The sequence below is a fragment of the Monodelphis domestica genome, chromosome 3, assembly GCF_027887165.1.
Source record: "Monodelphis domestica isolate mMonDom1 chromosome 3, mMonDom1.pri, whole genome shotgun sequence".
Lineage (NCBI taxonomy): Eukaryota > Metazoa > Chordata > Mammalia > Didelphimorphia > Didelphidae > Monodelphis > Monodelphis domestica.
The window spans coordinates 213,057,233-213,083,134 of record NC_077229.1 but is presented as its reverse complement, the minus strand read 5'-3'; the positions used below and the strand labels follow the sequence as shown (position 1 = coordinate 213,083,134).

The 25,902-nt window shown below is 37.8% G+C and overlaps 1 long non-coding RNA gene across 1 annotated transcript; it reads left to right on the top strand.

Annotated features, from left to right (window-relative positions):
• The first annotated feature begins 8,842 nt into the window (after window positions 1-8,842).
• LOC103092165 (uncharacterized) lies at window positions 8,843-20,786 on the top strand. Its single transcript, XR_465045.2, has 2 exons — window positions 8,843-9,038; window positions 19,679-20,786. It is a non-coding gene; the product is annotated as an uncharacterized LOC103092165 (long non-coding RNA).
• Window positions 20,787-25,902: the final 5,116 nt, after the last annotated feature.

Sequence of the window (25,902 nt, the reverse complement as noted above, 5' to 3'; positions counted from 1 at the left end):
AGGCCAAGTGTCCAATTATGGTCAATAGATAGCTTCTGGGAGATGGAACAGAACAGCTAGAAGACCAGTTTAACTGAACCACAGAATAACAGCAGGGAAGTAGTGAATAATGAGGTAGGAAAGACAGGTCAGGTTGTGAAGGATTTTCAAAGCCAAATAAAAGAGGTTATATTTTACCATAAAGGAAACGAGGAAGCACAGGTGTTTACTGAATAGGATGAAGGCATGATCAACTTGGCACTTAAGGAAAATCACTTTGCCAAGTTGGGTATAAATTGGAAGAGAGGGGGGATTGAGGAAGGAGACCACTTAGGAGGCCATTATAGACATGATGATGAAGCTAATGGTTGTAGTGATGATGGCTGGAATAGAAACCTAAAATTTTAGTATTGGAAATGTCTTCAGAAGCCTTCTAGCTCAGCTTTTACTTAAAGCAGAAATCTTTGCCAAAGTATCCTTGATGAATGGTTATACAGCCTCTGCTGTACAGCCCCAAGTGATGGAAAACTCAGTACCTACTGAGGCAAATCATTCTATTTTTGGATAGCTTTAATTACTAGTGTAGCACTGTCTTGGTGTTGCCAAGGAGATCAGAATGCTGGAGATGGATAGCCTGCTGGTTCGGGCAGAAATCACACTAGCATTTCCCTTCTTCATCATCCAGGGAGTTGCCTTGGCAGGACCAAATTTTGACTCTCAAACTAGCCCCTTCCATTCTTAGGGATTTGGGGGCAGTACAAGCCAGGTAAGAAACAAGAATGTGAGTTCTAGAGGAACTCATGGAAGTGAGAAAGGAGTTTCAGTCACCTCAAAACAAAGCTTAGCTATAAGAAAGCATGACCTGGGGAGAGTGGAAACAACAGAGGAAGCCAATTTAGCTGTGAGTTCCCCAGACCTAGGCTCCAAGATCATGGTTGTGTATGTCCATGAGGCTGTACAAAGCAGGTCAGGATGGATGCAGCATGGCAGGAATATCCTTGGGACTACTGGCAGTGATTTCTGCAATGAATTGTCTATGCTAGATTCTCTTTTCTTTCTGGCAATGATTTTTCTTTTTCTCTATTCTCTAAAATATTTGTTACTCTCTATTTTCCCCTTTCTCCTTTCCTTCTAAAAAAACATGTACCTCTTTCCTGAAACTGATCTGTTTCTTGAAACATTTTATTTACTTTGTCTTTTATTTTATTTATTTATTTTTAAACCCTTACCTTTCATCTTGGAATGATTCCAAGGCAGAAGAGTGATTAAGGGTTAGGCAATGGGGGTTAAGTGACTTGCCCAGGGTCACAGAGCTGGGAAATGTCTGAGGACAGATTTGAACCTAGGACCTACTGTCTCTAGGTCTGGCTCTCAGTCCACTGAGCTACCCAGCTGCCCCCTACTTTGTCTTTTAAACTAGGTATTATGATGAATGTCATTAACCATTACATTGCTTAACTCCATGTGTACTCTACTCAAATGCAGCAGAGAGGGACCATAAAGGAGCATCTAGAAAACGAAAGAGAGACTTACATATGTGGTATTTGATTGGAGAGGTTTTCTAGATAGGGGTTCAGAACTAAAGAGAGAGATAGGCAGAGAAAAAGATGGAGGTAGAGACAGACAAAAACTGAAAATGTAGAGGGATAAACAGAGAAAGATAGAGACTCAGACAAAGAGATAGACAGAAAAAGAAAGAAAAGGAAAGGAAGAAAGCAAGAGCAAGTTATTGTTTTTTTTTTTTAAAACAACTCCCCAAACAGAGGGAACCCAGTGGAGCACTTCTCTCTCTAGAGAGAAAGACAGCATTGGCTGAAGGACTGTGACAAGATGATTTGGTCTTAAAGGTGGGACCTTTATTTGCTTTTTCTTTCCTTTCTTTTATGGCTTGAAATGAAAAATATTCCTCCAGAAGAAGATGGGGCAAAGGAATCTGAGCTACAAGAAAAAAAATCACAAAGGGAGATAGTCCTGTCAAAGAAGTGAGGGGGGTGATTAAGAAGCAAGGAGAGCTCAACTCACCAGTACTGCATAGCACCACACTATCATATCACCACCAGACTAGGAAGATCATCCTTACATTAAGCACAGAGACCTCCCTATAACTTCTGCCCATTGGTTCTAGCTTTCTTCCTACTGGGGTCATTCTGATTAAATCGAATTCTCCCTCACACTAGAATCAGAGAATTTGATTTCAACTCCTAGGTTTGGCACTTAGATCTTAGGTGGCCATGGACTAATTACTTAACTTATTTGGGTCTCAGGTTCCTCATCTATGAATCAAGGAGATTGGACTAGGTCCCTTCCATCTCTAAATTCTATGATATAAACATACTAGGGAGGGGCAGCAGTACAGCTATTTCAAAAGATCACAAAGTGTTGTGAGAAATGGAACCCCACCCATCAATGTCCACCCATCCCCATCTTAGCCAGAGAGAAGATGGAGAAAAATATCATAAGGGAACTGGATTTGGATTTGGTGTGTGAAGCCTTGTTGTATAGAGCTTGAACCAGAGGTGGACCACAGTTCTTTGGAGGCAAAAACTGATCATGGAAGATGGTAGGCATAGAGGGGGTTATGAGAGGGAGCAGCACAATGTCCAGTATCCAGTGTCCATTCCCACCAGAAGCTTCACCAAATAGAGGCACATTGGCCAGCAGTAAGTGAACTAGGAGAGCTTCCAAGCTTGATCACTGTTTCCCAGCAGCAGATTCCAGAACTAGTAGAGAACTGTCCCTCCCTCCCTTCCCCCCCCCCTCTCTCTCTCTCTCTCTCTCTCTCTCTCTCTCTCTCTCTCATTCTTTTTCTCTTTTGTTCTTTCTTATTTTCACTCTCTTGTTCTCTTCCTCCCCCTTTTGTCTCTCTCATTCTTTTCTCTTTTGTTCTTTCTTGTTTTCACTCTCTTCTTCTCTTCCTCCCTCTCTCTTTTTCTTTCTTCATTTATTTTCTTCATCCATTTTCATATAGATGAACAAAACAAACAAAGCACCTCACCATTTCCTAGTTTCCTGTTTTCAACTTTACTCCCAGCCTCTACTATTAATGATAGTAGATATATTCCAGTACCACAAATCTTATTTCCACAGAGAAAGATTGCTGATTCTTCTTTTATAAACAATGATCAAATGAGATAATATTTGTCAAGTGCTCAGCACAGTGTCTGGCACATAGTGGAAGCATAATAAATGGTTATTCCCTTCCTTTTTCCTTTCTCTTATAAATGAGTTTGTTTTCATTACCTGTGGGTCTGTCCTAACTTGTCCTAATTAGTCTATTCCATGAATGGTTTCTTATATTTTACAGCGTATATAGCTGAAATCTTTCAGTTTTTACTTGGTGGTCAAGGGAACATTTGGAAGTGAAACAATCTTATTACAATTTTTGGAAATGATTTAATTCTTGAAGTTTCTTAAGAGTGAAGAAAGGACTCCATGTAGATCTGGGGCAAATTATTTCCCCTATGACTAAAGAATCTACTCTTCCATTATCATCCTCACTCTGTGTAGAGCTCACTAGGACAAGTGAGCCCCTGGGGCTAAACCCTCACCTGCTTCCCAGATGCTGATGAAAAGCTGGGGAAGAAGGGTAAGAGGAGGGACCAGAAGAGAAAGTTCCCCCACTGAGTCCCCCGAAGGTGTGGTCTGCACTAACTTTGATCCCAAACCTTTCCTAGTTCTCAGCTGGCTTCCCTCATATTCCACAGCAACCACTGTTGTGACATTATCAATTAGAAAACCTAATCACTTTTGCCATAAAGCTGTCTATACCTTCCCCAAACCACCAGGTAACTCTGCAGGCATCCACTTCACTGGAGCTTTGCAGACTTGGCCTTAGAGAACCAAGAATCTAGCTGATTGCAAACTTGGTATATAATGGAGAAAATAAAGATACCACTTACAGACTGATTTGGAATAAGAAAAGATGTATTTACTTGCAGTTTATTATGTGGAATGTGACAGGCATACATTTGTGCTTTTTATTGAATGATGACTTACTACATACAGGAATTGGTGCAATTTGTAATGCAGATTATGTTTTTAAACAAAAAGAGGGTGCAAATACACTGATGACAGTCACATGACTTGTTCTGCACTTCTCAAAAATGGCTGGAGAGTGGGCGGAACGACAAATATACCCTAGTTGCACAAATGTAATTTCCAGAGAGAAAGATTCTGGGCAGCTTCCAACTCAGCCGGGCAGATTTAGACAGAAGAAAACCATGGCTAAGAAAAATCTAAGTATCCTAAAATAGTATGAATTGGAGTAGGATAATTTGACTCACCCACATTAACTGCTGAAATGCCATGAGGCAGAGAAAAAATATCTCATCTAAGATCAGGATGTGGGCTGAAAGGAATCATAGCAGATTTCTTTAAGGTTTGAAAAGTTTAACCCCTGGGAATTGGGTTACCTGGATGACCAAAGGGGGGGAGGGAGAAGAAAGGAAGGAGGAGCAGGAATTTTTTCTTCTCCAAAAAAATGAAATCGATTAAAGTCCTGGCTCCTTCCCCATTCTTGAAGCAATAAGCTTCATGACCTCATAAATTCCTAGGCACTGAGCCAGCTCCTGCCTTGAGATATGTGTGTGTAATTCCTAGAGACTATAAACTGGGATTTCCTCCTGGAAAAGAGGATATGTGCATTTATGAGTGGGCAGGATTTGATCCTTCTTTCTACTAACCAGTCATTAATTAATTTTCCTCTTCAAGTTCAGGACCATCATCAAATCCAAAATGAGACAAGAACAAAAATAATAACAAAAGCCACAAATGTGTCATAGGTGGGCAATTGTCTTTCTCCATGTCACAAGTTACTGTGTATTTACTTTTCAGCAATTTTACTCACTGGCTCACCTGGCAAAAAAGACAAGTCCATCTATATTATTGACTTCTACTTTTGCTGTCTATGAATAACATGATAGGGAATGCATGACTAAAGATGCAAACCATGCTCAGATTTGAAAATGAGTAGAAAAACTTATTTTAAAAATATTCTCATTTGCCTTGGGCAAAAACCCAAGATGGCTATGATGTAATTTTCAAATCTAGTTTGATGGATTCTCATCACTTAGAAAGTATTTTGTCTGATTAATGCAGTTGCTCTCAGGTGGGCAAAGTGACTGACTTGAACCTTTTCTGATCCCTGTCCTCTCAGCTGCTAGGATCCTCTCTCCCTGACTATCTTACATTTATTTCCTCTGTGCATTCTAATATAAATAGTTCTTCCATCAGAATGTCAGATTCTTGAAAGGTAGCATTGTTTCATTCTTTGGCATCTCCTGAATCTGACACAGTGCTTGGCACATAGTAGAGGCTTAATATGCTTGCTGATTGGGTGTTAAAAACTTATACCTCCAGTCACAAATATTTATAGCTGCTCTCTTTGTGGTGGCAAAGAACTAGAAACTGAGGGGATATCCATCAGTTGGGGAATAGCTGAACAAGCTATGCTATATGATTATAATAGAATACTATTGTGCTATTAAAAATGATGAGCAAGAAGATTTCAGAAAAACCTAGAAAGACCTACATGAACTGAGGCAGAGGGAAGTGAGCAGAACCAGGAAAACATTTTACACAGCAATAGCAACACTCTAGGATGACAATTTGAATGCTTTAACTATTCTCAACAATGCAATGATCCAAGAAAATCCCGAAGGACCTATGATGAAGAATGATATTCACCTCCAGAGAAAGAATTAATGGAGTCTGAAAGTAGATCTAGACTGGCGATTGTTCACCTTATTTTCTTCATTGTCTTTCCTCTAGAGCTTAGCTATTTTATTGTTCCCTTCTTTTCTAATCTTAATTTTTAATTTTTTTCTATATAATACAATTTTTAATAACCATTGTCTAACATCTTGTGATCCATGTTCTTTCCCTCTCTTCCACAAGATGGCAGGTGATATGATACAGGTTGTAGTTTTTTTAATGTTTTTTCTGCAACCTGATGAATATGCAAATATCTTTTGTATAATAGCACATGTATGACCAGTATAAAATTTCTCATCATCTCAGAGTTGAGGGAATAGAGGGAGGGAGGAAGGGAGAGATTGTAGAGCTCATGATGTTAGAAAAAGAATGCCAAAAAAACTGGAGGCTGAAAGGATGTCAATCAATTGGGGAATGGCTGAATAAGCTGTTGAATATACTTTTAATAGAATAGTATTGTTCCACAAGAAATGGAACAAGATGATCACAAAAAACCTGGAAAGACTTATATGAAGTGATGCAAAGTCGAATGAGCAGAACCAGGAGAATGTTGTACACAGTAACAGCAATAATGTATGATGATCAGCCAGGAGTGACAATTATTATCAACAAGGCAAGGATCTAGGAGAACTCCAAGGGACTCATGACAAAAAGGCTATCCACTGCCATAGAAGGAACAGATGGAGTGGAATGCAGATTGAAACTTACCATTCTTTACTTTATTTCCTCTATGAATTTTTCTTTAGTGCAAATATTATGTCTTATTTAATAACATGATAAACATGGAAATATGTAGTATATGATAATATATGTACAATCTATTTCATATTACCTGCTATCTTGGGGATGGAGGGAGACTGGGAGGGAGAGAGAGAACATGGATTGTAAAATGCCAGAAAAAAATTAAAATTACATTGACATGTAATCTGGAAAAAAATTTAAAAAGAAAACAAATGCCAAAAATAGTATTTTTTAAAAACCCTTACCTTCTGTCTTAGAAGCAATACTATGTGTTGGTTCCAAGGCCAAAGAGTGCTAAGGGATGGGCAATGGGGGTTAAGTGACTTGCCCAGGGTCACACAGCTGGGACGTGTCTGAGGCCAGATTTGAACCCCAAACCTCCAACCTCTAGGTCTACCAAAAATAGTCTTCATGTGTAATTGGGGGGAAAATAAAACATTACCAGAGAGGGGAAAGTGTACCTTCTTTGTTCATTTCTAGTTCTAGTCATTCATTTTCCTAAAGTTTTACTGATATTTTTTGCTATCATACCATTTCTGTATATCTTGCAACACCCCCACCTTTTCCGAAGTATATTTTCCCTTGTAATTCAGAAAAAGTAATTAAATAAAACCAACTTAAATGGCAACTACATCTGATAACTTTCAACACTGTGCAACCATAGTCCTCCAACTCTCTAAGGAAAAGCTCTCCATTGGCCATTACAATTAGATAATGGTCAGCTTTGTTTTGGTTCTTATTTTCATTATTACACTCATTGTCTTACCATTAATTTTGTACTTATTGAGATTTAGAAGTCTTGGTGAAGCAATGCTATCCCACTCCTATCCCCACCTTGGAATCCATAATTAATGGCAGACGATTTTTCCTTTTGATGATTGGACCCAACTCTCCTCGGAACCTGTGATATTCCCTACGTGGACACACAGTTACATCCCTGACAAAGTTTCCAAGTAGCCGTTTGTCTTGCCAGACCTCGTCAAAAGTTACCCTGGACAGAGATTCCATTTAAGGAATGAGACCGAAAACACTGATCTCTTCAAACGAGGATTGCACGGTTTCACACCAGCTTGCTGGCATTTGTGGTTTTGTTTTTCAAAGGTGACGAGGCAGCCGTGCTATTTTGGTCCGCATATCCCAGATTCTCTTCTCTGTGCTTTCGCAGATCCGGTTTTCCACCGGTTTCTTACAAAAGGAGGGCCGGCACTACCTGCCTGCCTTCGTGTCACTTAAAAACTCGGGGTGTGGGGGTGGGGCGAGAGGCTCTCAAAGGCTTCTTGGTCCCTGAGGGCTGTCACACTAAATGGGGATGATGATGGAGGTCTGCTTTCTCTAGCCAGTGGAGGAACGTGTTCCGGCTTTTTCACTAAGGTTTGGCATTTTTTTTTTCGCTATCCCGCCTCAGCCCGCTAACCCTGCTAGAATTTCCAGTTTCACTATGTCAATTCCGAGGCAACTTTAGCTGTACCTCAGATTTAGGCTTCAGGGACAAGATAAAGAAGATTATTGTTCTGTTGGGTCCAGCTCTTCGTGAGCCCATTTGGGGTTTTCTTGGCAAAGATACTGGAAGGTTCTTTCTCCAGCTCATTTTACGGATGAAGAAGCTGAGGCAAACAGGGTCACACAGCTAGTAAGTATCTGAGGTGAGATTTGAACGCAGGACTTTCTTACTTTAGGCACTGAGCCACCTAACTGTCTGCCATGACCCAAAGAGATCCAAATAGAAATAACTGTCATTTGGTTTTTCTATCTAGATGACTTTCCAAACTGCCTTTAGGAGCACTTTCTTCAGCTGAAATACCACATACAGCTAGCCTATGCAAGGGACACCAGGCCATTAATGGATTAGGTGGTCTTGGATGTCACTGCTCTGTTTACAGGTCTCTGAAGCTGATGTATGTATGTGTGTGTTTGTGTGTATAGATATATATGCTGTATATATAATCAGGATATGTTTATAATATTCAGGCATATGCTCATAAATATTCATAAACCAAATCCATACATAAATGAATAATTTAACTTCCTTAACATCAACTAAAGTCTGTTTATAGCATTTCCTTTCAGTTCCATTTGAACATCACCTCATAAAGTTCTTCTAAACACCTTCTCTCAGCTAGTATCCTGTGAAGGTGAACAAGTCTGAAGGAACTGACAAGGAAAGAAAGAAAGAAAGAAAGAAAGAAAGAAAGAAAGAAAGAAAGAAAGAAAGAAAGAAAGAAAGAAAGAAAGAAAGAAAGAAAGAAAGAAAGAAAGAAAGAAAGAAAGAAAGAAAGAAAGAAAGAAAGAAAGAAAGAAAGAAAGAAAGAAGGGAGGGAGGGAGGGAGGGAGGGAGGGAGGGAGGGAGGGAGGGAGGGAGGGAGGAAGGAAGGAAAGCAGAGCAAATAGTTTTCTGTTACTCAACCTTTTTCTTCCCCAGCACCAGGGTTGAGCATTCTTTTCTGTTTGTTCCAAGGTGCCATATGTCCCTAGCTTGAGTCTTTCCCACCTACCTCACCAGTTACTGTGAAAGACAAAGTCTCATGTGGTGGAATGAGCATTGGTTTTCATGGCTGATCTGGATTTGAATCCCACTTCTGACACTTACTAGCTGTATCTGAAAATAAGTGAGTAAATATCTATCTTCTTATCCTTAGTCTCCTCCTATTTGTCACAGGGTTACAGGATCATTGATTTAGAGATGGGAGAGACTTTAGAAATCATTTGACGCAAGAGTTCTTAACCTGGATTCCATAGGAAACCAAGTTGTTCATAGGATCAATGAATTTGGAGGGGGGGGATTATATATACATATATATATACACCTTTATATATATTTATATATGTGTGTATATATGTATATATAATTGTATGTATATATAAATGTTAATATATGTGATAGAATATATGTGTGAAAAAATATACAAAATATACATTCATTATATATTATATTATTTTTATTTTTATAAAATTATATAAATTTTATATTTTTATTTATTTATAAAAATATATAAGTTATATATATATTGATATATTGATATATATAAATAAATATAAATTTTATATATATATAAATTATATAAATATTATATATATAATATAAATATATTCCCACTAACTAGCAATGGGCCATTACTTTTAAAATGGGTCCATAGGCTTCATAAGATTTCCACAGAGGTCTATAACAAAAAAATACTAATAACTCCAGATCAAATTTAACATCTTCCTTTCCTAGATGAAAAAACAGAGTCCAGGAGAGATGAAGGAATTTGTCCAAAGTTACTTGTGTAGTAACACTCAGAATTGCATTATCTACCCAAAGGTTGTTGTGAGGAGAGTGCTTTGTGGCCCTTCAAAAATTATAAGAAGCAGAGCTATTTAAATCCACAAAACCAAAATATTAAGAACAAGAAGAGATGATGAATGAAGAGCCCTAACAACACTAGAAAATAATAAAAGCTTAAGCCATTTGCAAAATTATTTAAATTTTAATTATTTCAGTTTGTTTTCTCAAATGAGTTGTGCTGAATGGAACTGCCAAGCCTTCCAGGCAGAGAGTTACAAAGTCTCATCATCTTGGTGTTATCTCTGGGATAGAGTCTATAAAAATTCATCTCTTGGAGCATACCAATTATGAACACTAGGTCAAGGAACCTGAGATTATATTGTCTCATTAATGGGATCTGAGCAATTGCTGACAACTTCCTTCTCAAACTAATAAACATCTGCTTAAAGACAAGTGACCTTTATTTGCTTCACTGGTCATATGGTTGCTAGGGTGACCTCATAATCCTCTTTGAAGGACCAGATTAGAAACATTAAATAGATTTCTTAATGTCTAAAAACATTTGCATTCACACATACTATGGCTATTTCAAAACCTAAAAATTTTAAAGTTGGGAAATAAATATACAAAATGAGACCTTGCATTGCAAAAAGGTAAGAAAGTACCTTTAATATGACATTTTTAGGTACCAGTTCTAATTGTGGTCGAAAGACAGGAAACATTAATCTATGGTCATTACTGAATAGATATGAGTTGCTGCCTGTATAGACAAAGTCAATAAATATCTGGAGCATTAATATGGAAAAATAACAATGAACTTTAAAATTTATAAATTTTTATAGACTTTAACATCATTTGCTCCTCAAAATAGCCCTGTGACTTAGGTACTATGATTATCCCCATTTACAGATAGGAAAACTGAGGCTGACAGAGATTAAATGACTTTCCTCAGATCATAGAATCATTGATTCTCATTTTGTTGTTAGTTATTTTTCAGCTGTGTCCAATGCTTTGTGATCCCATTTAGGTTTTATTTATTTATTTATTTTTGGCAAAGATACTAGAAGGATTTACCATTTCCTTAACCAGTAAATTTTACAGATTAGAAAACTGAAGCAAATAGGGTTAAGTGACTTGCCAAGAGTCACAGTTACTCAGTGTCTGAGGCCAGACTTCTGACTTCAGGTCTGGCACTCTACTCACTGTGCCATCTAGCTGTCCAATCCTTGGTTCATATTTCTACAAAATGAAGGGATTGGACTAGAGCAATGGTGTTAAACTAAAAAAAGTAATAGATACTTAGGGTATTATGTCTGAAGAAGGATTCAAATTCATATCTTCTTGACTCTACATCCAGTGCTCCATTTAATATACCACTGAACCACCAATCTTCATGTTTTCCTGAAATATTAAAATATCTTATGTATATATATATACATATCTATATGTGCACATATACATTTATGTGCATGTGTATATATCTATATCTTTGTTTATATCTATCTCCATATCCATTTTATGTCCACATTCCCATGTGTCCAATACCATATTCACATCCACATCTATGTCTATGTCTATATCTATGATGATGTCTATGTCTATACCTATATCTCTGTCTACATGAGTAAGTTTATGTCAATATCTATGTCTATGTCAATGTCAATATCTATGTCTGTCAACATCTTTGTCTATGTCATTGTCTGTATCTATGTTAATATTAATGCCTATGTCAATATCTATGTCTATGGCCATGTCTATGTCTATGACTATGTCTATATCTTTGACTATGTCTATGTCTGTATCTCTGAGTATGTATATTCTCTTGTCTGTATCTATGAGTATGCCCACATCTATGTCTATGAATCAATGACTAAGACTAGGTTTATGTCTATGCCTACGTCTATGTCTATATCTATGGCAATGACTACATCTATGTCTATGATTATTTCTATATCTATGTCTGGGACTATGCCTGGGACTGTCTGTGTCTATGTCTATGTCTACATCTTTGTAAAACTGAATATAGAGATCAGGTACTGCAGAGCAATCAAACTCATGACCTGAAAAACCAAATGCTGCCTTGAAGAAGATTAAAATGTAATTGGTAAATGCTCAACAAATTAAATAAAAATATGATATATCTATAAATAATGTTAATTTGTGATTTTGATAACTATATTACAATACAATTTATTTCCTTTATATTTCTACATATATTATTTTGTCCATTTAGAAAAAATTTCTGACGATCCCATAGACTTCCTTCACCAGACTGCTCAAGGGATCCATGAAGGTTAAGAGTCCCTGCTCTATGAACAAGACTATTTCAATTAATGACATAATCAGTTTCCTTGGATTAAATAACCAATTCTCTGTGTTTGAATCCAAAAAATACATATCTGGACCTACAAAAAAATAAGAGCCCCTGCTCTAGGTTATATGGGTAGTTGATAGCACTGATAGTTCTGTTCCATTAGATAGATCTGATACTAGATCCAATTTTTTTTCAACCTTGCCATGCTGCCTCTGAAAAGAGGAATTGAGAAAGGATGGAAGAAGAGAGGAAGAAAGTCTGCCTTGTCTGAGGCCAGCTGTCAAGAACTCTGCTTTCTCTGGCTTCTCTCTCCTATTCTCATTTGTTGCCCCAAAAGAGAAATAAGAATGGAAAATAAAAGAGCAAATGTGCTTTTTATTTTTAAATATCCAGCTAATTGCCTTTATTCTCCATTCTCCTTAATGTAAATAGACACTGACCTATTTATTATGGACAGTGAGCACGAAGGGATGGGAATCTATCTAGTAAGCTGCATTCACACAAGAAAATACTAAATATTTTACTAAACAACAACTTCTTGTAGAGCCTTGTATATTCATTTCAATTAATTTTGGGCACGAGCCAGAAACAAAACCTAGTTCAGCTAGATTGCTATATGGAGTCTCACTCCTATTTTATTATAAAAAATTTTAAGAAATTGTTGAAATGGATAAATATATGTACAGAAGTCTGCTATATTCTCTGTATAAATTAGCAAAAATTCTGGCACTAAAAACTTCCAGTTAAGTAAAGCAGGCTAATTGAAGTAGGCATAGCCTTATCCTTCATATATATTGCCCAACTTTATGCTATTTTGAAATAACATCATTAGTACATTTTAAGCAAATCCTATTAAAAAATACAAAACTCCATCATTTAGGGGCAGCTAGGTGGTTCAGTGGACAGAGAGCTAGAGATGGAAGGTCCTGGGTTCAAATATTGCCTCAGACACTTCCTAGCCCTGTGACCCTGAGTAAGTCACTTAACTCATTCTGCCTAGGAATGCTTACTTACTAGTGATTCTATTCAAGAAGGTAAGGGGTGTTTTATTAAGTGATTGTCATAGAGTAATCCAAAAGTCAATAAGCAAGAAAAGTCAACAAGTACCTACCAGGAATCTACTAATGTTTTAGGTATTGTACTGTACACTGAGGACACACACACAACACACACACACACACACACACACACACACACACACACACAGAGGACAAAACATTCCCTACCTTCAAGGAGTTTATATACTGGGTGACTTGGGTCTCCTAAGATAGGAGGGATGCTGGCTTGGTAGGTATTTATATCTCTCATGAGATTTTAAAAAAAAATCTTTACCTTCCATCTTAGAATCAGTACTGGGAATTTGTTACAAGGCAGAAAAACAGAAAGATCTAAGCAATGGGGGTTAAGTGACTTCCCCAGGATCACATAGCTTGGAAGTGTCTGAGGCTAAATTTGAACCCAAGACCTTTCATTTCTAGGTCTGGCTTTCAATCCACTGAAGTACCTTTCTTTCCTCTCTCATGAATTTATGAAAAAGGTTCTCTATTAATTTTCCCATCTATTCCCTAGAACTTAAGAATGAATTAATCAATTGATCTTCACTTTTCTTTGTAGATAACTAGATGAATCTTTTGGATACTGTGTGTCTAAGTTTTAAACTTCCTATAATTGACATTTCCAACCCTCATGTTCAAATAGAAACTATAATAATGATCTTTCCCTAATACTTACATGATGCCACAGAGTTGGCGCTAATATTTGGGTAGTTCTAGATGAGATGGGGAGTTAAGTTTCAAATGCCTTGATTTATTTTCAGCTGAAAGTCTCAAAAGGTTTGTTTGAAAATTCATCACTATTTCACTACATGACAAACATGGAAATATGTATTGTATGATAATATATGTATAAATTATATCATATTATCTGTCTTCTTGGGGGCAGGAGAATGGTAATAGGGAGGAAGAGAATAGGAGGAAGAGAGAGAAGGGCAGTAGGGAAGCAAGCAAGGAAGCAAGCAAGAAAGAGAGACAAAGAGAGGAGACAGAGAGGGAGTCTAATGTGTGGCAAGGGATTTAGTTGACTTTTAAATATGCAATGCAGCTGTCCTAAAATATACCTGTGCCTGCGAGGCCGCTGTAGGTTCATTTGTTCTCTTGGAAAGGTTGGCCTGATTTGCATGGTCTCTGAGAGACTTCCTGCAGGCTGCCACATGGGAATCTGTCCCCTTGTAGACACCTGCCCGCAAGCACAGAGTTGCTTCAGGGCAACAGGACAGTACATGTTGCATCCATCATTTGAGTTGATGGATACATTATACTTTCCAGAATAAATAAGTAACCAATCAGAAAGGTACTGAAAGGGAAAAAAAAACTATACACAGAGATTTTAATATACATTATTTGAATTTCTAGGCACTTAGGGAGCCTCAGGAAAGCTTAAGAGAAAATTAATAATTGCTAGAAAATAAAGTATCATGAGCTTACAAAAATTCTAAACAATAAATGCCCCAATCCCTTTTTACTCCATCCCTATCTCCTCTACCACCCAATGATCTCCCTCTACGTGTGCTTGCTCTGGCACACAAAGAATATTATACAAAAATAAGAAAGGGAGGGGAAGTTGTCTGAAGGCATCTTAAAAATTGTCTTGGATCTGAATCTTAAGAAAATGACTATCTTTACTATATGGACTTTTTGTGCATTCTATGATATATCATAGTAGAGAAGGAAAAATGCTAGCTAGACAATCAAGAGTGACTTAAGTACAAATCCCACATCTGATACTGGCTGTATGGCTATGGAAAAGGCACTTAAACCCTCTGAGCCTCAGTTTTGGGACTTCTAGGATGGGAATAATAATTGAAACTATATCTCAGGGCTGTTGTGAGGATCAAAAAAGATAATGAATAGAAATAATTTCACAAACATGAAAATGCTATATAAATATCAACTATTATTATTGTGGATTATTCAATTAAACAGACAATGAATAGTTACTTCATGCAAGGTGCTACTGTAAGCTCTGGGGAATATAAAGTTAGATAGCATATAATATACAAATATAGACCATCTCCTAAATTAACTTAAAAACTAGGAATGAATGGAAAAATACATACAAAGAAATGCCTATGTAGAAGAAAGACTAAGCATCAAAGGGGAGATCTAACACAAAAAAGGAGCCATCATTTTCTCCGAGGAAGAGCCTTCATGGAGGAGTTGGCACCTTAAGAGTAGCTTTAAGAAAAGAGTGGCTTGAAGGAAGAGAAGAACTTTGAGTGATGTCTATTAGGAAGCAGGATTTGAAAGGAAAGCATTCATTTCAATCATCCATTTCAATCGTAGCACCCTATGAGCCAAGTTATATGAAAATAAAGACCAAAAAAATAGACATTAAATAATTCGAAAGGAATATTATTCTAGCATGAATGTTAGATCATGCCACTCCCTTGCTCAAAAATATTTGGTGGTCTCCTGCCCCCTACCAAATAAAGTTCAAAGGTCCTCCACAATCTGGTGGGTACAGTGGTAGGTGTTAGAGATACAGACAAAAAAAAAAAGCAGTTCCTGCCTTCAAGAACCTTACATTCTACTGGTATATGAATCATATTTCTGGGCTTCTTTGCATGCCATTGCTTACTTTAATAATGGTAAATATGTACAACAGAGATCAGGGAACTAGAGGACTCAGGGTGACCTTCTGGGGCCTATTAGCAGTAAAAGATGTAGAAACTAAATACCTCATACAATTAATCACACACCCAAAGTGCTAGAGAGGATGTAGAATACTGAATATTCCTCTCTGTTACTTCAAGGTAAGACTGGAAATTCTCATATTCTTGAAATCTGGCCTTCCTTTCCATATAGATGGAGAGAGTTACAAGCTTGGCAATTCCTCCAAATTTCCCCAACCGAAGAACTGTGGAGCAAGTTTGGGTTTACTATGGATTTATCAAATTAAAACCGTATTCACATAATCAAAACTAACTTTTTTGACTCTAGAACAGAGATTCTTAACGTGAGATCTATGAATTTAGTTGCTGTTGTTGTTCTACTATTTTGGTAAATGTATTTAAATATATTTGGCTTCCTTTTTAATTCTACATAGATTATTTTGTGCATATGAAAATTTTGAGAACAGGTTAATAAGTCTTACCTAACTGCAAAAGAGATCCAGGACTCAAAAAAATATATAGTTAAGAATTTTTAGCCTAGAAATGAATATGCCAGAAAAAAAGCCCCAAAAGTCTGACTAGAAAGGCTATTTAGTTTCCTCTCTTGTGAGAAAGTCTATGTGATAAGAGGCAGTTTAACCAAAAAGAAAGAATAATAGCTTTGGAGTCAAGGGATTGGAGTTGAGTTCTTCTTTCTGATGCTTACTATTTATGTGACCTTGAGCAATTAACTTTTCTCGGCCTCAGTTTCTTCATTTGTAAAGAAAAAGAAAAAGAAAAGAAAAAACGAGTTGGACCAGATGGCTTCTATATTCTTGGTCCTTGTGACTTCAGCCCTTGAGCCTCTCTTGGCCCTTGGAAATGTTCATCTATGCCACTACCAGCAGGTGGAGGTATTTGACAACAGAGAAAGTGGTCCTACTGAAGCCACAACCATGCTTTGCTCCAGGGGGTTGCAAGGATTTAGGACCAATATTGGTTCAGTGGGACTTTCTTCTTCCAAAGCACCTTTTCCCAAACTGGGGGCCTTTTATAAAGGGTAAAGAATTTCCCCAAGGGAATAAAGGAATAATGGAGAGAGATTTGGGGGCAAAAATAGCAGAAATTAAATTTAATATCATTTTTTTCTCAATTGCCTCCCCTGCAACATATTATATATATATACATATATATATGTATATATACATATTCAGATTTTTTTAGAGAAGAATATTGCCTGCACTGGCAATTCAAAATATTTTTCCTTCTCCATGTAGAGGAAAAGAGTTATAGATGTGGAATTAAAAAAAAAAATTAGAGCCCTAAGGGTATAGAACAGCAAGGGGTTGCAAAATAAGGTTTGGGAAATATTGTTCTAAGGCTATGTCTTGAGGTCTTGCTCCTGGCAGCCTACAATCCTAGAAACACCATGTGGGGAACTAGCTACCCCCACCTTTCCCTTTAAACTTAGTTGGGGGCCTTGCTTTGATTTGACTTCAATCACACTTAATTTCATTGTTTGCTTTATTAACCTTGTTAGCTCACCTGGCACAGGTACTGAGCATACAAAGTCACTCAGTGTGCTGGAAGTAATCCACTGTTTAACTTAGAGCTGTTACCTTCTCTTCCCTCTTTGTTCCTGCCACAGGACTGGAAGTTCTAAGGGTAACTATTGAGTTCTTATGACCAACTCCTAATCACCAATGTTCTCTTTCTCAAGAAAACTAAAAAAACTGCCCATGCTTTCTTAGAAAGGTAAATGCTTACCTAGAAGTGATATGTTTTTGGTATCGGTATCTCTAAGAAATTAATTTTGTGATTAGAATCAATGCTTCATGGGGAAAAATGATTTCTATCCTTCTCCCCTTCTTCTCTGTCTCTACCATAATAAAACGTCATATACATAACATTTTAAGGGTTATTTTTATACCCTCCCAAAGACTCTGTGAAGTAGAGAATGTTTTTGTCCTCATTTTACAAATGAGAAAAACTGAGGCATGAATGAGTTGTGACTTGCCCAAGAATACATCATTGGTAAGTGGGAGAGCTGGGGCTTTAACGTGGCTGTCTTAATTCAGTTATCTCCTCTTTTATATACCTTTCTGCTACTGCTCCTCCCTTTTGAAAGTATGTTCTATGGAAATAAGATTGGAAAGCCACAGGATGCCTGACATAATTCAGGAGCAGGTGCTCAATAAATGCTTAAAGGCTAAGATCTGAAGGCTTTGATGGAGGGTAAGCCAGATGGTTCAGTGGTTAGAATGCCCAGCCTGGAGTTCTTCCTGAATTTAAATCTTGCTCCAGATACTTGCTAGCTCTGTGACCCTGGATAAGTCACTTAATCCTGTTTGCTTTAGTTTCCTCATCTGTAAAATGATCTGGAGAAGGAAATGACAAATGACTCCAGAATCTCTGCCAAGAAAACCACAAATGAGGTCACAAAGAGTTGGATGTGACTGAAAAACAGCTGAGCAACAAAAAGCTCAATATGAATCAAAAAGGGTCATGTGAAATCTTGGGTCGCATTAAGAGAAACCCGGCTTCCAGGAATTAAGAAATGATAGTTTTCAGTGTTGTGTTCAATTCTGGGCTCAGCATTTTAGGCAGATATCGAAAGATGCTTGAGAAGAAGGCAAACAGGATGTGGAAAGACCTCAAGATCTTCCCATAAGAGGATTAACTGTGGGCACTGGAATATTAACCTAGAAGGAAGAAGGCAAAGAAATAAGCATTTATTAAGTGCCTTCTATGAACTGGGCACTGTGCCAAGTGCTTTTCAAATATTATCTCATTTTATCTTCACAACATCCCTGGGAGGTAGGTGCTATTGGTATCCCCCATTTTACAGCTGAGGAAACTGAGGCAGACAAAGGTTAAAATTGACATGGTCAGAGTTGCACAGCTAGTAAATAAATGTCTAAGGATGGATTTGAGCTCATGCCTTTCTGACTCCAGACCCAGAATTCTATTCACTGTCCCACTTAGCTCCCCAGAAAAAAAAAAAAAAGACATGGAGCACATGACAGTTTCTTCAGTTATTTGAATAAGTGTCATTGTGGAAGAGGACCAAACTGTGTTGTTTAACCTAGAAGTGCAGAAGCAGGAGTGATGGGAAGTTGAAAGGAGACAAACAGACCTGATAAAAAAAAAGTCAGCTTTATGATACTTAGATTTGTCCAAATATATAATGCACCGCTTTAGCTGATAGTAGATTCTTCCTCACTGGAGGCAATTAAGCAGAAGCTGCACTAGTATTTATTGAGTATATTGTAGAGGATGTGGTTTTTAGGGAAGGGGACATTGATATAATACTTTGCGATTCTGATCATTTGTCCTTTCTTTCCTTCTTTTCTCCCTCTCTCTCTTCCCCTCCCTCCTGTCCTCTCTTCTTTCTTTCTTTCTTTCTTTCTTTCTTTCTTTCTTTCTTTCTTTCTTTCTTTCTTTCTTTCTTTCTTTCTTTCTTTCTTTCTTTCTTTCTTTCTTTCTTCCTTCCTTCCTTCCTTCCTTCCTTCCTTCCTTCCTTCCTTCCTTCCTTCCTTCCTTCCTTCCTTCCTTCCTTCCTTCCTTCCTTCCTTCCTTCCTTCCTTCCTTCCTTCCTTCCTTCCTTCCTTTCTTCCTTCCTTTCTTCCTTCCTTCCTTTCTTTCTTTCTTTCTTTCTTCCTTCCTTTCTTTCTTCTTTCTTTCTTTCTTTCTTCCTTTCTTTCTTTCTTTCTTTCTTTCTTTCTTTCTTTCTTTCTTTCTTTCTTTCTTTCTTTCTTTCTTTCTTTCTTTCTTTCTTTCTTTCTTTCTTTCTTTCTTTCTTTCTTTCTTTCTTTCTTTCTTTCTTCCTTCCTTCCTTCCTTCCTTCCTTCCTTCCTTCCTTCCTTCCTTCCTTCCTTCCTTCCTTCCTTCCTTCCTTCCTTCCTTCCTTCCTTCCTTCCTTCCTTCCTTCCTTCCTTCCTTCCTTCCTTCCTTCCTTCCTTCCTTCCTTCCTTCCTTCCTTCCTTCCTTCCTTCCTTCCTTTTTTCTTCCTTTCTAGATTGGCAATTTCTTGATTGGGCCTTCTGACAGCACCCAAGCCCCAAGGACTCATCACATTGGTTCCTGATTTAGTGTGGATACTTGATCATCTTTAGCCCTACTGCAGTTAAGAACTCAAAAACTCAAGCAAGCCATTAGCCTCAGTATCCCCAGTATCAGTGACTAAAGGGATATGCCACCATATCTGAATATCCTTCTATATTATTACCGTGAGTTGTTTGCTTGACACATGCTGAGATCCTTTCAAAGTACAGTAATGATATGTACTCTTCCAAAAACGAACAGTTGTAAGTAATTTTGTAGGACTTCTTACAATGAACAGCCTTTCCAAGGAAAATGTTGCTTAGTTTCCCTGTACCATTTCGAGCTCATTCCAGCACATCCAGATCATACTTCTGGTCAGAGATCTTCAGCCAAGAGGAATAACAGAGCACAGGACAAAATTACTTTTATTTGCTCAAAGACAGCTGAAACAAGAAAGTAAAATTTGGGGTCTGGTGGGGAATGGCTTTAGGAATCTGGATTTACCAGATCGTGTGCCCAGTGTTATAAAAGGTTACTATTTCCTTACTCTTTTCTGTCCTACATACAGCTTGATAATGACTTAAAATAATTATCAATGCTCCAGTCAACCTCAAGGTTTAAGGACATTCAACAAATAATTATTTAGGGACGAGTTTGTCATTTTGTTGTAAATGAATGAATAAATTCACTCACTAATGTGCTGGGAACTGTAGGGGATATAATTGAAGTCTAAGATGATGTCCTGCTCTAAGGGAGCTTATTATCTAGTGGGGAAAATTAAAGTAAACATGAGAGGATTTAGAGAACAAAGCAGGGGATTTTGTAAGTTGGTAATTTGGACTGTCAGAGGTGTTCAGAGAAGAGTAAGATGGCAATGGACTGGCGTAACCTACCACAGTCATTTGTTAATTTGGCTCAATATTTTAATTTTATGTATCTATATTTGTTTTAAGTATAATATAAAATATATTCTATAAAACACATAATATTACTCATAACATGGAATATAAGCTAAAGTGTGTTTCATTTTATTTATCTATATATTTTTGGAATGGCTTAGAATAAATTCTCATCTAACACTGTAGACCACAATCTTTTTTAGTACTATAGGGGAAATGATGGCTGGGATTTATTTAGGGATCTAAGGCTTGCAGAGCACATATAGGTCACATCATTTTCTTTCAACAGGAGAATGATCTGTTCAGACTGTGTCGTATTGTACAACAGTGAGGAGGACTAGAGATGAACATGACTAGAAGCCAGACAAGCGATTAGTAGGTTACTACAAATAGTTCAGGGGAAGCTAAGTGGTGCAGTGTCCATCCTGGAATCCTAAACACTCACCTTCCTGAGTTCAAATCTGACCCCAGATTCTTATTAACTATGTGACCATGGACAAGTCACTTAACACTGTTTGCCTCAGTTTTCTTATCTGTCAAATGAGCTGGAGAAGGAAATGGCAAACCACTCCATTATCTCTGCCAAGAAAACCCCAAATAGGATCACAAAGACACATCTAAAAAAAAAATAGGTCGGCAACAACACCAAAATTCGATGAAGGGATGAAGCAATATAGTGTGGGAATCGAAAGGCTTAACTTCAAATCCCAACTCTGACATTGTTAGCTTTGTGTCCTTGGGCAATTCACTTTACTTCTGAGTTTCTTCAGCTGTAAAATGCATGGATACATGACCTCTGAGGTCTCTTTCAGATCTAAATCTATGATCCCATTGAGCTAGGCTGGTTGTCAAGGGGATGAGGAGGATCCCATGAACCTATGAGAGTCCTTGAGGGAGAGGGAAGAACCAAAGTGGCTCCAGGTTTTTATCTTGGTTGACTTGGAAAATGATGGCACTCTTTTTTTTAAAATAACATTTTATTTTTCTTTAATTACCTAGAAAAAACAAATTTTAACTTTCATTGTTTTAAAAGTTTAAGCCAAATTCTCCCTTCATGATCCCTGAAACAGCAAGCAATCTGACAAATTAAAAAAAAAAGAAAACCCCTATCTTCCATCTTAAAATCAATACTATATACTGGTTCCAGGGAGAAGAATAATAAGGGTTAAGCAATGAAGGTTAAGTGACTTGCTCAGGGTCACACAGGTAGGAAGTATCTGAGGACAGATTGAAGCCAGGACCTCCTGTCTATATGCCTGGCTCTCAATCCTCTGAGCCACCTGCTGCCCCCACCCCCTCTCCATATAGATTTTAACATATGTAATAGTGTAAAATAATGATGACATCCCTAACACAGAAACAGGAATATTTGGAAGAGCCTGAAGTTTAGAGAAAAGATAGCATGTTCAGTTTGGGACATGGTGAGTTTAAATCATCAGCAGGAGATCTAAAGCTATTTTGTTTTATTCTGTATTTGTGGTCATTGGTTTTGGTTTTATCTCTCAAATTAAATTATTTAATGATATCCTTTTTTACTATATTGCTATTACTTCCAGTGGCCATCCCCAACAACTCTTCATTTTAACCAATAGGTACAATTAAGCAAAACAAACTACACATTGTCCATGTCTAAAATTTGGTGTCTCATCCTATATCTACAGGTTCCAACTCTCAGTGAAGACATAGGGGAATGTTTTACCCAGTTTTCTGATTTCACAATTTCCCTAAATAAATTGAATTGAGAGGGAGCATTAGAGCAAAACATGAAGGATGGGTAGGGTTTAAATGGTCAGAGAGGAGGGCACTAGACATTTAAAACTCCAGGAAAGGCAAAAACAAAACACTGCAAATAAATAAATAAAAGCAAAAACATTGAATAGAAAAGAGACTTGGTATGTGGTGACATTTAAAAATGATCACCTGATGAGTCAGAAATACATAGTAATCACTAATGGGAGATAATGTAAGGTAGAACTCTTTGCTCCAGAATAAATGGCCTATTGAAGATATATTCAGCTTCCATGTCCTTATTATGTCTTTCTTTCATGCTCTTAATGAGGCAGGTAGGTGGCACAGTGGGTAGAGTCAGGTGCCTGGAATCAAGAAGAAACGAGTTCATATTCTACTTTAGACACTTAAGTGACCCAAGGCAAAATCACTTAGCTTATGTCTGACTCAGTTTTCTTAACTCTAAAATGGAGCTAATAACACATATCTCCCAAAGATGTTGTGAGGACCAAGGAGATAATATTTGTCAAATGTTTAGCACATTTAGTGGACAATTAATAAATGCTTGTTTCCTTACTTCCTTCTTTCCTTTCCTTTCCTTTCCTTTCCTTTCCTTTCGTTTCCTTTCCTTTCCTTTCTTTCCTTTCCTTTCCTTTCCTTTCTTTCCTTTCCTTTCCTTTCCTTTCCTTTCCTTTCCTTTCCTTTCCTTTCCTTTCCTTTCCTTTCCTTTCCTTTCCTTTCTTTCTTCCTTTCCTTTCCTTCTTCCTTTCCTTTCCTTTCTTTCTTCCTTTCCTTTCCTTTGTCCTTTCCTTTCCTTCCTTCTTTCCTTTCCTTCCTTCTTTCCTCCTCCTTATCTCCCTTCCCATACCTTCTTTTCCTCCCTCTATCTCTTCTTCTCTTCCTCTGTTCCATTCCTTCTCTTTTTTCCTTCCTTCTTTCCTTCCTTCCTTCCTTCCTCCCTCCCTTCCATTCTGTCTCTTCTCTTCTTTCCTTTCTTCTTTAACTTTTTTCATCTCCATCTACAAAATCCTACCTTTTATAAAGCCTTACCATGTAGTATCTTATATCCTACTTATCTATGTTTTGTCAGATTCTTCTATAAGACTTTGAACCCCCTTAGGCAGGAGCTGGGTAAAATGGGCACTATCTAAATTCTGTAATTTCAGTCTCTCCAGCAGAGTGTTCTACATCAATGAAGCATTTTATGAATATGATAAACTGAATCTTTTCTTGACACTTTAACCCCATTCCACTCCTTGTGCTTCCAGTGATTGCTTCCTCCTTTGACAACCACTATGGCATTTATTTGTGTCTCTTTTTAAACCTATTGGTGTCCTGGTATTATGGAACTTGTGGCCTGCATTGTAGAGACCATTTAAGGTTTTCTTGGGAGAATGAGAACCCTACCTAGCAGATGATAATGCAGAAGAGACACACACCCATTAGACAACTTTCTATTAACCTGCCAGTGATGGATCAAACTATTAGACAATCTAAATGCTTTGTTAATTGTCATTATAGTCTTGAAATATTGAAATAATCATTATTACCCATGTCTTCCCATGCTAATTTCCCTCACTTGATCTTAATGCATTGATGTTTCCCTCATGTGGTTTCATTTCCCCTGTTGGCTATATATTGAGTTTTTAGGACTCAGTGCTATCTATGTGTATCTATTTTTGTAGGCTATCTGATGCTGTTATTAAATGATTTTGGTGCCATGGGCTTACTGCATCCAATAACCCCCACTTTTCCTCAGTAAGATACCCTAGGCTTAGCCGACTGCTGAATTTTCACCGTTATTACCTTTCCCTTTCCCGGGGGACTCGAGGCTTAGGTTTCTATGATCATAGATTAGACTTATAAGAAGTTATCCAGTCTAATTCTGTTATTTTAAAGGTGAAGAGATTGAGACCAAGCTGGTCAAATGACTGGCTCATCCAAGGTCACAAAAGGAACAAGATTTGAACTCTCTTATTTCTGTCTCCAAATCCACTGCTCTCCCTACCATACCATGATTGCTAGACAAGAGCTTTATCTCTTCTTTCCTGGCCCTCTTGTCTGTACTCAGAGTGGTAAGGGTTGGAAATGGGAATTACGTGACTTGGCCAGGGCCACACAGCTAGGAAATATCTGAGATCCGATTTGAACCCAGGACCTCTTATCTCCAGGTCTGGCTCTCTTTCCACTGAGGCACCACTTTGCCCCTCTAAAAGGGTTTTTTGTGCCTCACCTTCTCTAACCAATCAGTTGCAAATTCTTGCCTATTCTCTGGTCATATTCATTTCCCCCTCCCCTTTTACCACCCTCATGATCTCTCTAGATTTTGTGTGTTACACAGATTTCCCATCTTATGTTATTAGGTCAGGGAAATAATTTGCAGCTTTGGTTTTTCCAAAGCCAAATGTCTCTAATCAAGGGGGCACAACAAGATTCATAATACAGAGTTCGTTTTTGTTCATTTTAATATATATATTTTAGTGATGCTACCTAACTCTTCAGGGATGATATTGATGGAGTCAGGAAGACTCATCTTCCAGAGCTCAAATCCAGCTTGACACATTTACTAGCTATGTCACCATGGGCAAGTCACTTTACCCTGTTTGCCTCAGTTTCCTCTTCTGTAAAATAAATTGAAGAATTCCAATATTTTTGCCAAGAAAACACCAAATGGGATCACAAAGAATTGGACACCAATGAAAATTACTGAATGACAACAACCTAACTCTTTGTAGAGAGGGTGGTAAAGACAATGTCATGCAATGGAAAGATCACAAGATTTAAACTTGGGATTGAAATTCTGACACTGCCTCTTTTTCCTTATGGGATCTTAGGTAAATCACTTCACTTCTCTGGTCCTCAGTTTACTCATATGTAAAATGGAGGGGTTAAGCTGAATGATCATTAAGACTGCAACCTCCCGGCCTGCAAGAGGCTGCAAAGGGGGGAAGAATTTGAGAGGATAGAGATAGAGAAGAGATTTTTACCCGCAAAGGGCGTGAACGGGCCGACTTTAGAGATGTGAGTAACCGAGTCAGTAGACGGATATTATTTGTATGAGCCACAGCTAAGCTCCGACCACTGGGTGTGAATATTCAGGCTGAAACCACCCAATGATCCTCTTTTAACACCGTACCGGTCAGAGGATAAAGCTAGTGCAGATGGAAAGGAGACTAGGAACTACAAGAGGTAGATAATGCTAGATAGCATTAGGAGAAAGAGAGGAAGTAAGGCAGGCCTGGACTAATGACCAGGCCTTAGTAAGGCAGGCCTGGTCTAAGGACCAGGCCTTAGTAAGAAAGATAGAGAAGAGGGACAGGGGAGAAGTTGCTACTTGCCAGACCCGGGAATCCTGAACCAGTGGGCGGAGCTTAGAGGAGCTGGTTTATTTATAGTCATGCCAGCTCAATACATATTGAACAGTTATATGATACCTCAATACATATGGATGAGTTATCTGGGGTACCCCTATTGGATAATACAACCTATGACAAGGTGAAGGTGGGGTTTTACTCCTCAGGTGAGTGGGACACAGGAAAGCAAGGTTTCGCGCCTAAACTTCAGCCATGCT